The sequence below is a fragment of the Canis lupus genome, chromosome 8 (genome assembly GCF_011100685.1).
Source record: "Canis lupus familiaris isolate Mischka breed German Shepherd chromosome 8, alternate assembly UU_Cfam_GSD_1.0, whole genome shotgun sequence".
In the NCBI taxonomy this organism is placed as follows: Eukaryota; Metazoa; Chordata; class Mammalia; order Carnivora; family Canidae; genus Canis; species Canis lupus.
The window spans coordinates 42,645,653-42,659,318 of record NC_049229.1 but is presented as its reverse complement, the minus strand read 5'-3'; the positions used below and the strand labels follow the sequence as shown (position 1 = coordinate 42,659,318).

Sequence of the window (13,666 nt, the reverse complement as noted above, 5' to 3'; positions counted from 1 at the left end):
TAATAAAGAACGGTCAACAAGGGGGGATTTATACTGTGTGCAGGCCTGAGTGAGGTCTAATTCCTCAGCTTTGCCCCTCTCATTCCTAGACCTTCTCATTCCCACCCCCACCCCTCGAACCTCTCAGAAAACTTGGTTTTATTTGCTGAGTCAGCAAACACAGCTGGAAGTGGCCTCCAACACACAGGTTTAGGGAATGAGGCCATGTTCTATTCACCTTGGGGAGAATTGCATAAGCTTTTGGTACCCAAACCTATCCATGCCTAAAAGGAGGGGTACTGTTAACATGCGCCTACCAACTTCAGAAAGGGCCATGGGGATGAAGGTGTAATTAGAGCCTGTGAATGCTTTGTGCTTCCTGGATGAAAGACAACACTCTGAAGTTTTATTATCTACCTACTTTGCTTTTTTATTGTTCCAGTTCCCTTCTGTTTTTCCTTTTGGGGGTCTGTGTAAACTTTATTAGGTATTAATTTCAAAAAAGGCCTCCTTGCACCTCAGAGAAGGATTTTATTTGGTGCCTCAGAGAATTTCTTTCCATAACCCGGACCCTCAAAGGATTCCTCTTAGTCAGGGTGAAAGAGGCCTGTGTGTGTTCAGCCGCTCAGTTCAGTTCAATTTAACAAATATTTCCAAAGCATCTACCACCATATGCCTAGCCCCTGGAGGCAGGGCAGGCCTGGAAGAGTGGGGAAGGTTATGAACTCTGGAGCCAGGCCGCCTGGGGATTGAGTTCCAGCCCAGCAGTTCCATGTGGTCCTCGGAGAGCCTTGATCAATTCTTGGAATCTCTGTTTCATCACCTGTAAAATGGAGATAATCCCATCCATCTCTCCGGGCAAAGTAATAAAAAGATATAAATCTCACAGTGAGTAGTGGGTGGCAGGTCAGTAATTCCTGGTTGTCCACCCCCTCTTTAGGATCTGGCCCCTGAGAAGAGGGAGAGGAAATGCCTTTACCTTCGTTTCTGTCCAGTCTACCCTGAGGCCCTCTCTCTAGTCCTTATTCATCCATTTTGGAAAGAATGCCAGCTAGCTAAACCAGCAGTTCTGGAACATTCTCATCTCAGTTCCCCCAGTGCTTCCATTTCCTCTAGTCATTCCCCCTTTACCCAAATCCCTTCCAGGCCTCCACATTAATATCCCCCTTCACCCTCCCTTCAGACCCACTCCCAGGAGAGAGAAGAAAAGAACATTCCCATCCCTTTGAGAAGGAGAGCACAGTGGAAATGGCTTTGGATTTTTTTGCACCCACTTCACAGGCTCTGTGAAGCCCCAGTCCTTGGAAGGTGAGCTCTGGGCAGGAGGGAAGGGGCTCGAGGCCAGCAGGGTGGGCTGAGGCCATCCAGTTCAGGCAGGACCCAAGGGAGAACGTTTTCACAGGTTCTCTCGCCTCCTGGATCCAGCGTGGAAGATGACCCTAGAGTGTTCGCTGGCAGATCCTGCTGTCCAGTCTGAGAGAAGCACACTGGAGGCATCCACACAGGACCCTGTGAGCCCTGAATGAGGCTTCTTGCCATTTCTCTGGTTGCCAGGGAGGAGAGGGGATATCAAGGAAGCCCCAAAAAGGCACCGAGAGGCCAACACAGATTAAATTAAGCTCCCGAGGGGCCGGGCATCCCACAGATCCCTGGGAGTGCGTAGCTTCGAGGAGGCCTGTTCAGTCGGTTTGTTCTTTCAGAGGGGCACCAGGGAAGCCAGGAGTTATTGCTTCCCAAAAGGTAGGCCCTCATCAGGTGGGTGGTCTTAGCATTTTCCATGTGCTTCCATTCCCTCCCTCTTCTTTTCAGGACCACTGAGGGGGTTCTCTCCCCTCTCCCAGCGGCGCTGAGGCGGGGTGGGAGGGTGGCTGCACCGTGCATCTGGGCTGGGTTTTCCCACAGGCCCTCGAAAGGGCAGCCTGGTTGCCTTCAGAAAGCCCTGGGCGGCCCGTGGGGGGAGCAGGGCTGCAGCTGTAGGTCCCCTCCCTCCGCAGCAGGCTTTGATCAGTTCTCATGGGGGCTGTGTGCAGCCTGACCTCCCATCTCCAGCGCCTCTCAGGTGGAAAGTTCTGTTCGGCCTGTCTGAGGCTTCAAAGGCTCTCCCCTCCTTAGGCTGGGACGAGACTGATAATGGTTCTCATTTTGTTGTCCTGTGATCTCCCAGCAGCCCCCATCTTTCGATTGACAGGCTTCTGCTTGTTTGCTTGGGCTGCTTCGGCCGAACTCAAACCTCCTTTCTGGTTGAGGAAGCACATTGACATCCTCCCCCATTGAGGCGCCTTTGTTGCTCAGACGTGGCCTCCGGCCCAGACAGAGGTGACCGGGCCACCGCAGCTGGGCACCTGGGGAATCAGGCTGGGCGTTGGGCAGGGCGGACGTGAGAGAGAGGCCGAGGACCCCCTGAGCCTGCAGGCTTCAGGAGCAACCCTCAGCTCCGCCCTTCCTGCCTCAGGGAAGCTGGTGCGTTCTGCCCCAGTTCCTCACAGGAATCCAGCTGCGGGGGCTGAGGTGTGCACCCCGAGCCCGAGCCCGAGCCCGAGCCCGTGCGTGGACCTGGCTCTGTGTAGGAGAGGCTGCGAGGCCCCAGGACACCAGCTTCCCAAGAACCAAGCTATTCGCAGTCTTGAGCCTCAGGCACCAGGCCAGCCGCATTCGGGAAGTTCCTTTGAGGGCCTATTATTTCCAATGGCTGTGGCCTTCTGGCCTCAGTTCTCAGCCCAAGGGGTAAACAACAGCTGAGCGGCCACTCCAGGGCCCACTTCCAGCGCCCTCCCCACACGGCTGCTGACCCTGAGCCCGGGCCTCCCAGCCCCCTGCCCAGGGCGAAAGGACACGGCCGGGTGACCCACCCCGGTGGCTGTCGTCAAGTTTGGGCAGGATCCCTGCCTCACCAGAGGGCCGGGGGCCTCGGAATGGTGCGCTGAGCCTCACACAGGGATGGGGTTAGGCTGCATGTTGCCCTTCGGTTTCCTCATATTTAAAACGAGGGTGGCCAAGGGCAACAGGGGCGGTCAGGAGAGCATCCTTCTTCCCCAGCCTGATAGCACAGTGCTCTTCCTTCCTTTTGATCGTACTCAAAACAACGGCTGCACTAGGAACAATGGGCCCGGGAGGAGGCCGGAGGGGATTTATTATGCTGTCGTCCTGTGGCACAGCCTCGCCTGACTTTATCTTGCACAGAGGTCTGCGTAGGAGGAAATCTGGCAGGCCCTCGGGTCGCCTCTCTGCTCCTGCACTCCCTCCAACTCAGAATGCTGGGAGGACAGGGAAGAAGCTGCCCGTTTAGCCACGCCTTAGCCTAAGCGGGGGCCAGAGAGAGGTCAGCCCAGACCTCTCCAAAACTCTGCCTGTGACTCTGTGAAAGGCACAGGGACTCCAGGTGTTGGGCCTGCCTGAGTCCATCCTGATGAAGAGAGGGCCCCAGACAGTGTCGGTGTGCCCAGGACTGGGCTTTCTCAGAGCCTTTCTCTCTAGGCAGCTTGCTCTCTTCTCCTGGCGATGGGGAGAGAGAGTTATGCCAGATGGGTTCTGGTTGTGGACTGTCCAGCCTTTCACAGGGAGAGGCCACTTGATTAGGGGTTTCACCTTTTGCCCCAGCATGGCCAAGGAGAGAGAAAGGCCTTGGGGCTGAGAGGACCTTTCTCGATCAGTATCGGTTGGGACTAGATTTTCCTGGAATGTGGATGTTTTGCCGTCCATCTGCTGTTAGCAGGGTCTAACCAGATCCTTACCCAAACTGTAGTGTCAATGGTGTTAATATTTAGAAAATAAACACTTCTTTCTCATCAGCCAGCAAGGCATTGTGGGATATTGTGGGGTGCTGGAACACCCGTCTTTGTGAGGCTCGAATCTTCTGTAATGCTGTGGATTCAGCACAGGTCTGGTGCCATCATCATTCCCTCTATGACCTTGAACAGGCCATATGACCTCTCAGAGCCTCAGTTGGCTCATCTGTAAGATGGGGATGAGAATGCTAATCTCATAGAATGGTTTTGAGGATCAAACAAGATAAGTATGTAAATTACATAGCACATATTAAGAATTCTATAGACTATGGTCATTATGATCACCACCATTTCAAATAGGTGTGAGGGCCTGATCTGACTTCCTCTGATCCTGAGTAGCATCCTTGAGGGAGCTGTGGGCCCTGCTCTCAGCTGTGAGGAGTGACAACATGAGGACCTCTTGAGGAAAACAGACCCACAGCACAAAGTTGACAAAGTTCGCCTTGGATACCAGCCCTAAGTTCAGGCATTAGACTTGGTTTTCTAGATTCTCTCTCTCCTGTCACATCATCGCTCTGTGCAACCTCATTGTATTAGTTTTCTAAGGTGGCTACAACAAATCATCACAAACCCAGCATCTTTTTTTTTTTTTTTTAATTTTTATTTATTTATGATAGTCACACACAGAGAGAGAGAGAGAGGCAGAGACACAGGCAGAGGGAGAAGCAGGCTCCATGCACTGGGAGCCCGACGTGGGATTCGATCCCGGGTCTCCAGGATCGCGCCCTGGGCCAAAGGCAGGCGCCAAACCGCTGCGCCACCCAGGGATCCCACAAACCCAGCATCTTAAAACAAATTTATTCCACCACAGCTGTAGAAGCCAGAAGTCCAAAATCAAGATGTTGGCAGGGCCATGCTCCCCTGAAGGCTCTTGAGGAGAACATGTCTCTGCTTCTTCCAGCCTCTGATAGCTCCAGTCATTCCTGGGCTTGGGGCTGCATAACTCCATTCTCTGCCTCTATGCTCAAATGGCCTCCTCTTTTTCCTGTTTCTCTTATAAGGACACTTGTCATTGGATTTAGAGCCCACCTAAGTAAGTAACCCAGGATGATCTTATCTCAAGATCCTTCACTTAATTACATTTGCAAAGACCCTATTCCAAAGAAGTTCACATTCACAGGTTCCAGGGGTTGGAATGTGGACATATCTTCTGGAGGCTGCCATTTTGCCCACCACATCCATCTGCCCTGTAAAATGTCCTGCTGGATTATGACTAAAGGATCAAGACAAAAAAAAAAAAAAAAAAAGAATCAAGACAAAAGCTCTCACTTGTGGCTGGTGAGGAGGATCACTCATTTCCATGGTTCTCCCCTTAGCCCTAAGAAAGGGGTGTGGTCCATCTTCAAAAGGTAATCTGGCTGTTCATTCTTTGGTTCCTGGAGGGTAGTGAAGATAAGTTCCTCCTGCCCTGTAAAAAACTGAGACATCGCTGCATTCAAGGGCAGCACTAAAATCAGAACTGCGTTCCAGGGGTTCCTGTTCTTAGCCAGACACACTGGGGTTTCAAAGCCCCTGAAAGGAAAAAAAAAAAAAAAAAAAGCCCCTGAAAGGCTTACAAGAGAGCTGTGAAGACCTACCTTCAAATGGTGTGTTGAGTCTCTCTTCCTGCCAACCCCACTGGAAGCATTTTTTCTTCCGGTGCTCATACTCTTCCCCTTCTTCTTTTCCCCTTGCCATCGTCCCGAGGCCTTCCACTCACAGAAAGTGTCCAGGAGACCCTAACCCTCTCTTTTCTTAAAAGCCTCCTCTGGCCATCCTCCCTTCACAGGGCCATGCTCTGAGAGATCCTCCCTGCTCTCTTTCCTGTTTTAGCCCATATTCAGCCATAAAGGTCCATGCCTAACAGAAAGGACATTGTCTCAGGGCTTCCAAGGCCTCTCTCTTTGGAAGGCCTTCTTTCCAAATTGCTGATGCTTCCGCTATCAGGCTGTGCAAGAAGAAGAAAGATCATCATATAGCAGGGTGTTTTTTTAATTCTTCCAATCAAATGATACTTATATATAGATTTAACATATGCTTTGACTCCCTCTGAGTGGTTTCAAGAACTAAACCAGCTCTATGCCCCTTTCCTCTGACCAGGCTAGTTCAGTGGGGCTCTGCTGATGACCTGGCCTTTCTCCTCTGCAGTTACTATGAATAACTTTGCTTTTGTCGCTTTCTCTTTAACGGTGTTCCTCCTCTTTCTGGTTCACAGATGGTAATGGGTGGCATGAGCAGAGTTCAGCTTTCATGAATATGGGAGCTCTAAACATTGGATCACATGCTAACAGAATCCCTCATGTTTACGAGAATCTAGCTAAAGGTGGAAAGTCAATATGACCCCACAGTCTTGAGAACATTGTGAATTCCCATGAGGATACAAATCTGACCTGTGCCTGTACATTGCTGGTGGGGATGTAAAATAGTTCACCCATTTAGGAAAACAGTATGGCAGTTCCTGAAAAAGTTAAATATAGATTACTCTATGACCCAGCAATTCTACTCCTATGAATTGAAAACAGTTACTCAAATAGATACATGTACACACGAGTTCACAGCAGCACTATTCATAACAGCCAAAAAAGGTGCAAAGAGCCCAGATAATCCACCTGTGGATGAATGGATAAGCAAAACGCGAGATATATCCATACAATGGAATATTACTCAGCCAGGTACTGAACTATGCTACAAGATGGAGGAACCTCAGAAATATGCTGGTGAAAGAAGCCAGACACAAAAGGTCACATACAGTATGTTTTTATTTACCTGAAATATCCAGAATAGATAAATCCATAGAGACAGAGTGCAGACTGGTAGTTTCTAGATGCTGAGCAGAGGTGGGAGGATTGGCAAGCACTCAGTAATGGGTATGAAGTTTCCTTCTGGGGTGAAAAAAGTGTCAGATATTGGTGGTGGTTGCATAACATTGTGAGTGTACTAATCACCTCAGATCATGTTTTGTATTATGAGATAAAAACTTCAAATGTAAAAGAAAAAAAAAAAAAGGTAAGAGAAAATCTGACCTTTGTGCTCCACACACACACCCCAGCCCCTGGTCTTAGCCTCTCTCTACATGTCCTTCCTGGGCAGACCTGTGGGCCCATTCTCAGTGCCAGGGCTCCAGGTTGGTTTAGGGTACAGATTACTCTCAGGCTTTTTCTTGATCCCGCTTCTAAGGCACATCTCCTAAAATCCCATGACTAAAGCTGAGTCTTTGCAGCAGCAACCAAGTGTTGTAGCAGAGAACAATGGGTGTGGGTGAGAAAATCTTTCTATCCAGACTGTTGTTTCTCAATATTTTGTTTCTGTGGCAGTGAGCTGGATTTTCTAAGCAAGATTAATAGGTTTGTACATTTCCCTGTCTTTAAGAATTTCTACAGGTTGGGAGAAGACAAAGAACACAAGTGACAAGGTACCTAGAAAAAGATGTTCGAGGCCTGCATGAAGCCCACCCTGGGTTCTATTTGAAACTATTGTTTGTTAAAGTCATGAGGGAAGAAAGTTCATGCCCCATTATATTTATTCTAACTTCATTTGAGGAATATGAAGAGACTTAAGAGTTTTGTGCTTCCAGGACAGAGGAGATACAGGACTTTGAGTAGAAAAATGTCTCTCGAAGGAACGGGGGCCATGGGGACTTCCTCACGTTAACTGGGATAGAAAGTTGGAACTCTGATAACTGAGCTGTCATTCATCAGGGCATTCACTCACTTACCCCACTGGGCCTGCCCTGAGCCAGCATGCAATGGGCCAGGCCACTGGCTGGAGTAGCCAGAGGTGACCAGCACCTGTCCTGACTGCATTTGCAGCCCCGTGTGGAAGTTGGGTGGACATATGGCGAGCATCATGGCCATGGTGCATGTGCTCAGTCCGAGGGCCATGGAGTACCAGGAATCAGAGCCTGAGGTGATAGGGAATGCCCCCCCCCCCCCACCCCAACGTTGGTGACATCTGAGCCCAGGGTTGAAGGAAGATTGAGGCAGGGACAAGCATCACAGATAAGTGAGCACAGCAGCAGTATTGGCCCAAAGGCATGAAGACGAGTGGCATATCTGGGGAATATGGCCAGATCCCACAAAGAGGGCTGCACACGTCCCTGGAACATGTAAGAAAGGCCTAGAATGGCTGAGAGGTTGTTGCTGGAGAGGCAGGGAAGAGCATAGGTTTGGGGAGGACCCCAGAGGCTTTAACTGAGTTGGTGACATTTCATTTCTTAAGCTGGGTGTTGATATAAGGAAGCTCTTTATGCTTTTTTGTACATGTGAAATAGTCTCAGTGACTTGTCAATCTCTGTGGGAAAGTTTCGTGGTACATGGAGGCTGAGAAGTCCTTGCAAGACTACGAGCTTCTGAGCTTCCCACTGTGGTGGCATGTAAGCTGCTCGTTTTTTATTCCCTTTGCCAAGGACTCCAAGGCCACACCTCTACAGAAAAAGCAGGACAGAGCTTGACCCTCCCAGCCCTGGGGCACACAGTTCCTGGAACAGAACGTTTCCCATCTAGGGAAGTGTGAGCAGAGAGGAAGGAGTCTAAGCCCCATTTTGTGTCCTCGGGGACAGCTGATACGCCCCTTAATGGACACTGCCCCAAGTTCTTTTTCAAGTGAATTTCCCTTCAGCTACACTGTTTGCTTTTTCCTGCCAGAGCATCCTGCCCCCTCCAGTGCGGTCCTGAGGAGGAGATCCAGCCCCTGCCTTCCTGGTGTGCAGAGCTTAAAACAGGAGCCCTCTGCCCATCGGACATCCTTACCATTTCCAGCTATTGAGTGTAATCAGGTGTGCCAGGATCTGATTTCAAAGCCCAAATCCAAGGGGCTCAGAGGAATCCTTTCTCCCTGTTGCTCCAGTGGAAGACAAAGGGGACTGAACAAACAGGATGTGCTGAGAGCTGCACGGAGCACTACCCCAGCAAGACAGGCAGGCGGGCAGGACGCAGGGCTGGAAGAGATGGCCCGTGAGCCGGGGCGTTGGCATGTGTGGTTAATCATGCCCAAGAGAAATAAGCAGGACAAGAAGAGCAGACACAGTGGTCCATCTGAAAGCCTCTCTGGATGGTGATTCCTTATACTCACGCTCATGCAGGGTCTGGGGAGTTACAGAATCCCTGCCTCCCAGAGGATCCTGACTCTGGCCATTCACCTTGCAGAAGCTGTTAGTATTTCTAGAAATTGTGGGGGCAGGAGAGAGACAGGACTCAGGGATCGACAAACAAGTTAGGACTGATGAGGGGTGCAGTTGGGAGAAGACACACCAGTCGCAGCCCAATGGTTGGGTCCTGGTGATTCCATTTGTTACTGTCCCTGTTTCTGTCTCTTACTATCCCAGACTCTAATCACTGGGCTTGGGAACTTACATCTAGGAAACCCTCTCAATCATGAACTTGAAAAAGAGTCCAAAGTCATTCCAGAGAACAAAACCCTTCTTAGGAGGATAGTTCCTCCTCTCCCCTTCTACTGCCCAGTTTTTTGTTTTGTTTTGTTTTGTTTAAGATTTTATTTACTTATTCATGAGAGACACAGAGAGAAAGAGGCAGAGACACAGGCAGAGGGAGAAGCAGGCTCCATGCAGGGAGCCCAACCTGGGACTGGATCCAGGGACTCCAGGATCACGCCCTGGGGCTGAAGGCGGCACTAAACCGCTGAGCCGCCCGGGCTGCCCCCTACAGCCAGTTTTATATGGGAGAAATCAGAGATTAAAATCATATTTATCAAGACCCGATTTGAAAGCAAACGAAGGTCTTTGAAGGCTACAAGGGTAGGAGGCAACTTACCCTGGGGATAGGTTCGTCCCCTTACCACATAATGGTATCTGCCCCCAGTCACCATCTTTCAGAGATACTCTCCCTGGTACTTCCAATCACGGGTACTTGGAATATCGCTTCAGGCACTTCTGGTTCTTCCAGGCACTGGGGGCCACACCTCACATTCTGTGGATGGGGCAGGAAGGACAAATGCCCGCTGGTACACAGGGCAGTCCCACACAGCTGGAGAACTATGCCAGCCTTTTTTTTTTTTTTTAAAGATTTTATTTATTTATTCATGACAGACACAGAGAGAGAGGCAGAGACACAGGCAGAGGGAGAAGCAGGCTCCATGCTGGGAGCCCGATGTGGGACTTGATCCCCGGTCTCCAGGATCACACCCTGGGCTGAAGGCAGCACTAAACCGCTGGGCCACCCGGGCTGCCCTGCCAGCCTTTTACTAATAGAGAAATACTGGTGGAATTGGTCGTTTCTGATACCCAGCACAACCCCGAGCATCTCCAATCTAGAGTCTTTGAACATAAAACCTACAGAAAGAGTATCTGACAGGGAGCAGCACATTCTAAAGGTCACTGTTGGTTCTAGATGAAATAAAAAGCACCCAGAAAATGAAAACCTGCATGACATCTAGAGTTCATCATTGTCTCTGAAATAAACCAGAAGTTTCCAAGAGAGATTTTAATCTGGCACAAAACATCAGATTTATGGAGATACTTCCCCCTGGAGCTAATGTTCTGGGAGCTAGGGATTCAGAGGCTGTCCCTCAGATAAAATTGGTTTGGGCATATATTAAGTTGCTTTGCCCCGATGTGGTGTAAATAGTTGGCATGCTAAGAATGGTTAAGAAAGAAAATCCCAGCTAAGAGTGTGTATATGGAAGGCACAATGAACATGCATGTTAAGTAGCCAGAGTGAAAACTGAGTTGGGGTCCTTGGGGGAATTCCAGCTACATTAAATGAACTAACTAGGGCTAGTTTGGGAGGGGGGGGGCTGGAGACACATCCAGATTTTCTTAAAGGGAGAAACTTGAAGAATCCATCATTCCACTCATAAGCAAATGACCATCTTGAAGAATTTGAATTCTAGAGAGATCTTGAGCACAAAATTGCAATGTCTTTCAGAACTTGATTTGTGATTCAAGATGAACTGCTTGCTAACTCTGGAGTTACTCAGCCAAGGAGGGTGGGAAAGGCAGGCCCATTAATCAAAAGGTGTCAGGAGACCCCTCCAGGTGGTAACTGAATGAAGGGAGAAGTGAACTCAGGTGGAGAAGAGAAAGGAAAAAAAGAAACACCCCTTCTCTGATCCCCTGGTGTTGCCAGGAGAGAGATCTGCTTGAGGGAAGCCCAGGGGGATGGTCTGACCCAAACTGTCTCTCAGAACCAGAGTGGCTGGAGCTTGTCTGGGTAGAATTAAAATCCTTGCTCTGCCACTCTCTAGTTGTATGATATTAAATAAGCTAACTAACCTGAACTTTGGTCCCTCACTTGTGAGATGGGGTTAATGGTACCTGCCTCAGAGGGTTGTCAAGGATAAGCAAACATTTATTGAGCACCTTGTATGTGCCAGGCCAGGTATCAGATCCTGGAGAGACAATGGTGAAAGGGCTGACAATTTCATGAGATTACTTATGTAGTGAACTGGGAGCAGACACTGCCTAGCATATAGTAGCTGCTCAACAAAGTCCTTATCCATGTTTTCCATCCTAAAATTACTATAGTCATGCTGTGTGGAAGAAAGAGAGGGTAGATGGGCCAGGCTTTGCTAAGTGGTGCCTGACAGCAAGGATCCAGTTCTGGGATCTTTGCCCCCTCCCTCCAGACCCCTTCCTCTCTACCAACTGGACACCTGCTGTGTACAAACAGTTTTGCCAGGCCCATGGGCCTGACATTACACAGCACTTTATAGCTTCAAAATTGGCTTTACGTATCAGAAAAAATGTCAACAGTTTTCAAATTTGTTCACTGGAGCAAGAACTATTCCATGGAGAGCCTGCAGGGACGGAGAGATTTTTGAACTCATATTCTCTTCAACTAGAGCAGCCCTTCTTTGATTGGTTTTATATCCTGGACCTCTAAGAAAGATCAAACCTATTTACTGAGTGTCCTTGATGTGCTTGACACTGCTCTGGTGCTTAAGACATTCAGTGAGCCAATCGGAGATGCCTGGCCTCCAAAACTTTTATTGTAGTAGGGAAGATACACAGTGGATGGTAAACAGAATGAGTTATTTATTACGTCGTATGGTGATGAGTACTTTGGGAGAGGCAAAGTAGAACAGGATGGGGATAAGGAGGGTGGGCAGAAATGTAAACAAGGTAGGTCTCATGCAGAGGTGACATTTTGGCAGGAAGTTATAGGTAAGGGAGTCACGGCAATATCTGGGAAGGTTGGCGAGGGCATCAGCTTTGGGACTGTCTGGGGAGCAGGACTGCTACAAGGAGTCAACGTACAAAGTCCATGAGGGGAAGAGAGCTTGGTGCCAAGAGGTGTGGCATGGAGAATGGGATGGTCAAGGCAGGTGAGCTACAGGAGATGGGACTGCAGGTGCTGGTGGGCATGCGGGTTGTGAGGGACAGCAGAGGGACTCTACATTCAGTCTAGGTGAAAAGAGAGTCCCTTCAGAATTTTGAGCTGAGGAACAGCATGATCTCATTTAAGTCTTACGACTGCAAGAATGGGTCAGTGCATTAACCCAGGTTCAGGCCACCAGCAAAGGCTGGAAACCAACCATTCATCTACATAGGCATCCCCGTGTCCCCTTGGAGTAAAGCCTGGGCAGATTACTCCTACACCCATTTTACACATTGGGAAATTGTGACTCAGGGAGGTCACAGGGCTTCTTTGAGGGCACACAGCTGGAAGCCAATGGGCTAGGGACTGGCCTTGGCCGGGCTGCTGGCCCCAGGGGCTGGCCATCACTCCACTGCCCACCTGAGTCTCTTGTCTCCTTGAGAACTGTTTCAGGGCAGACAAAAGACCACCCGGGTCTACTTGGTTTTTCAAAATTAGTACTTTATTTACTGAAGTCATGCATTAAAAAACCCAGTTGTCCCTCAGGCTTTAAAGTTCACCTTACAAATCTTATTTTACTCTAGTTATAAATCACAGATGCTCAAGAAGCATCTGTGATGTCCTCACATTTCAAAAGCTCCTTCCTTGCCTTATGCCTTAACAATGAACCCAGTACATTCCACCTAGTACATCCCGCATCATGTATCCCACAGTAAATCACACCAGAAAGGAAGAGAGAGCCCTGTTGGGAGGCCTGGGCCAGACAGGACTGTGACCCCAGGCCTGCGGGGTGGGGCGGGCTTCCTGCCAGGCACCCTGTTGCTGGGCAGGGTACCACAGCAGAAGAATCCAGAGGCACCTGGATGAAGGAAAAGGAAATGCTTTCTCTTCCTCTATTCCTTTTTTTTTTTTTTTTTTTTTAACCCTTACTCTAAAGAAAACTTTGTGAGGGCAAAGTTGCAGGCTGATGAGCAGAGGCTATGCTTTATAGCATAGACTCTCTGAGCCCCTCTCCCCTCTGTCCACTGTCTACACCACCTCACCCCACCCTGCTTTTCTAACTGCTCTGCCCTCCATCTGCCTCCCAGTACTCCAGCTTTTCCCTGTCACCCTCCCTCCCACTGCCTTCCTCCCCCCACCTTCCTCAGGCCTTGGGAGCTCTCCGCCCACCCCCTCCCTGCGTGTCCTTCCAAACCCACACTCTTTGTTGCCGAATTCAAGGTTCTCAATACAATAAAGCTTTGATGATTGGCCCCGATTGAGAAAGAATGTCAGCTTAAATTAATGAAGGGTCTGAATAATAGAATTTTAAAGAAAAGTTTAGTTGCTCTCACGTTTGTAAGACATCCTTTCCAGGGAGAAGCCTTCACATTCAAATGCCCTAAAAGCTAATGCTGAGAAATGGGGCAATATGTCTTAGAGACTCTTTTAAATGCTTTAACAGAAAGGGCCCTCTATAATTGGCATATACTTTCTTTGAATATGAGTGTTTCTGCTCCTAAAACCTTTCATTTTTGGTGACCAACATTTCTTTTTATCACTCGGATTTTATTCTCTCAGATCTACCACAGTTTCAACTCCTGAATTCTTTATGACAGAGACATGTCCACATGGAAAGTCTCTAAAAATTTCAGTTTTCAATTTCGTGAG

The 13,666-nt window shown here is 49.1% G+C and overlaps 1 protein-coding gene and 1 long non-coding RNA gene across 9 annotated transcripts in view; one reads left to right on the top strand and one right to left on the bottom strand.

Annotated features, from left to right (window-relative positions):
- RAD51B (RAD51 paralog B) overlaps positions 1-13,666 on the bottom strand; it is a 683,946-nt gene that overhangs the window by 81,488 nt on the left and 588,792 nt on the right. The window lies entirely within an intron of this gene.
- Positions 945-13,666, top strand: part of LOC111097084 — a 42,890-nt gene continuing 30,168 nt past the window's right edge. Inside the window, exon 1 of the long non-coding RNA XR_005363455.1 lies at positions 945-1,287. This is a non-coding gene — a long non-coding RNA (uncharacterized LOC111097084). The remainder of the gene's footprint in view (positions 1,288-13,666) is intronic.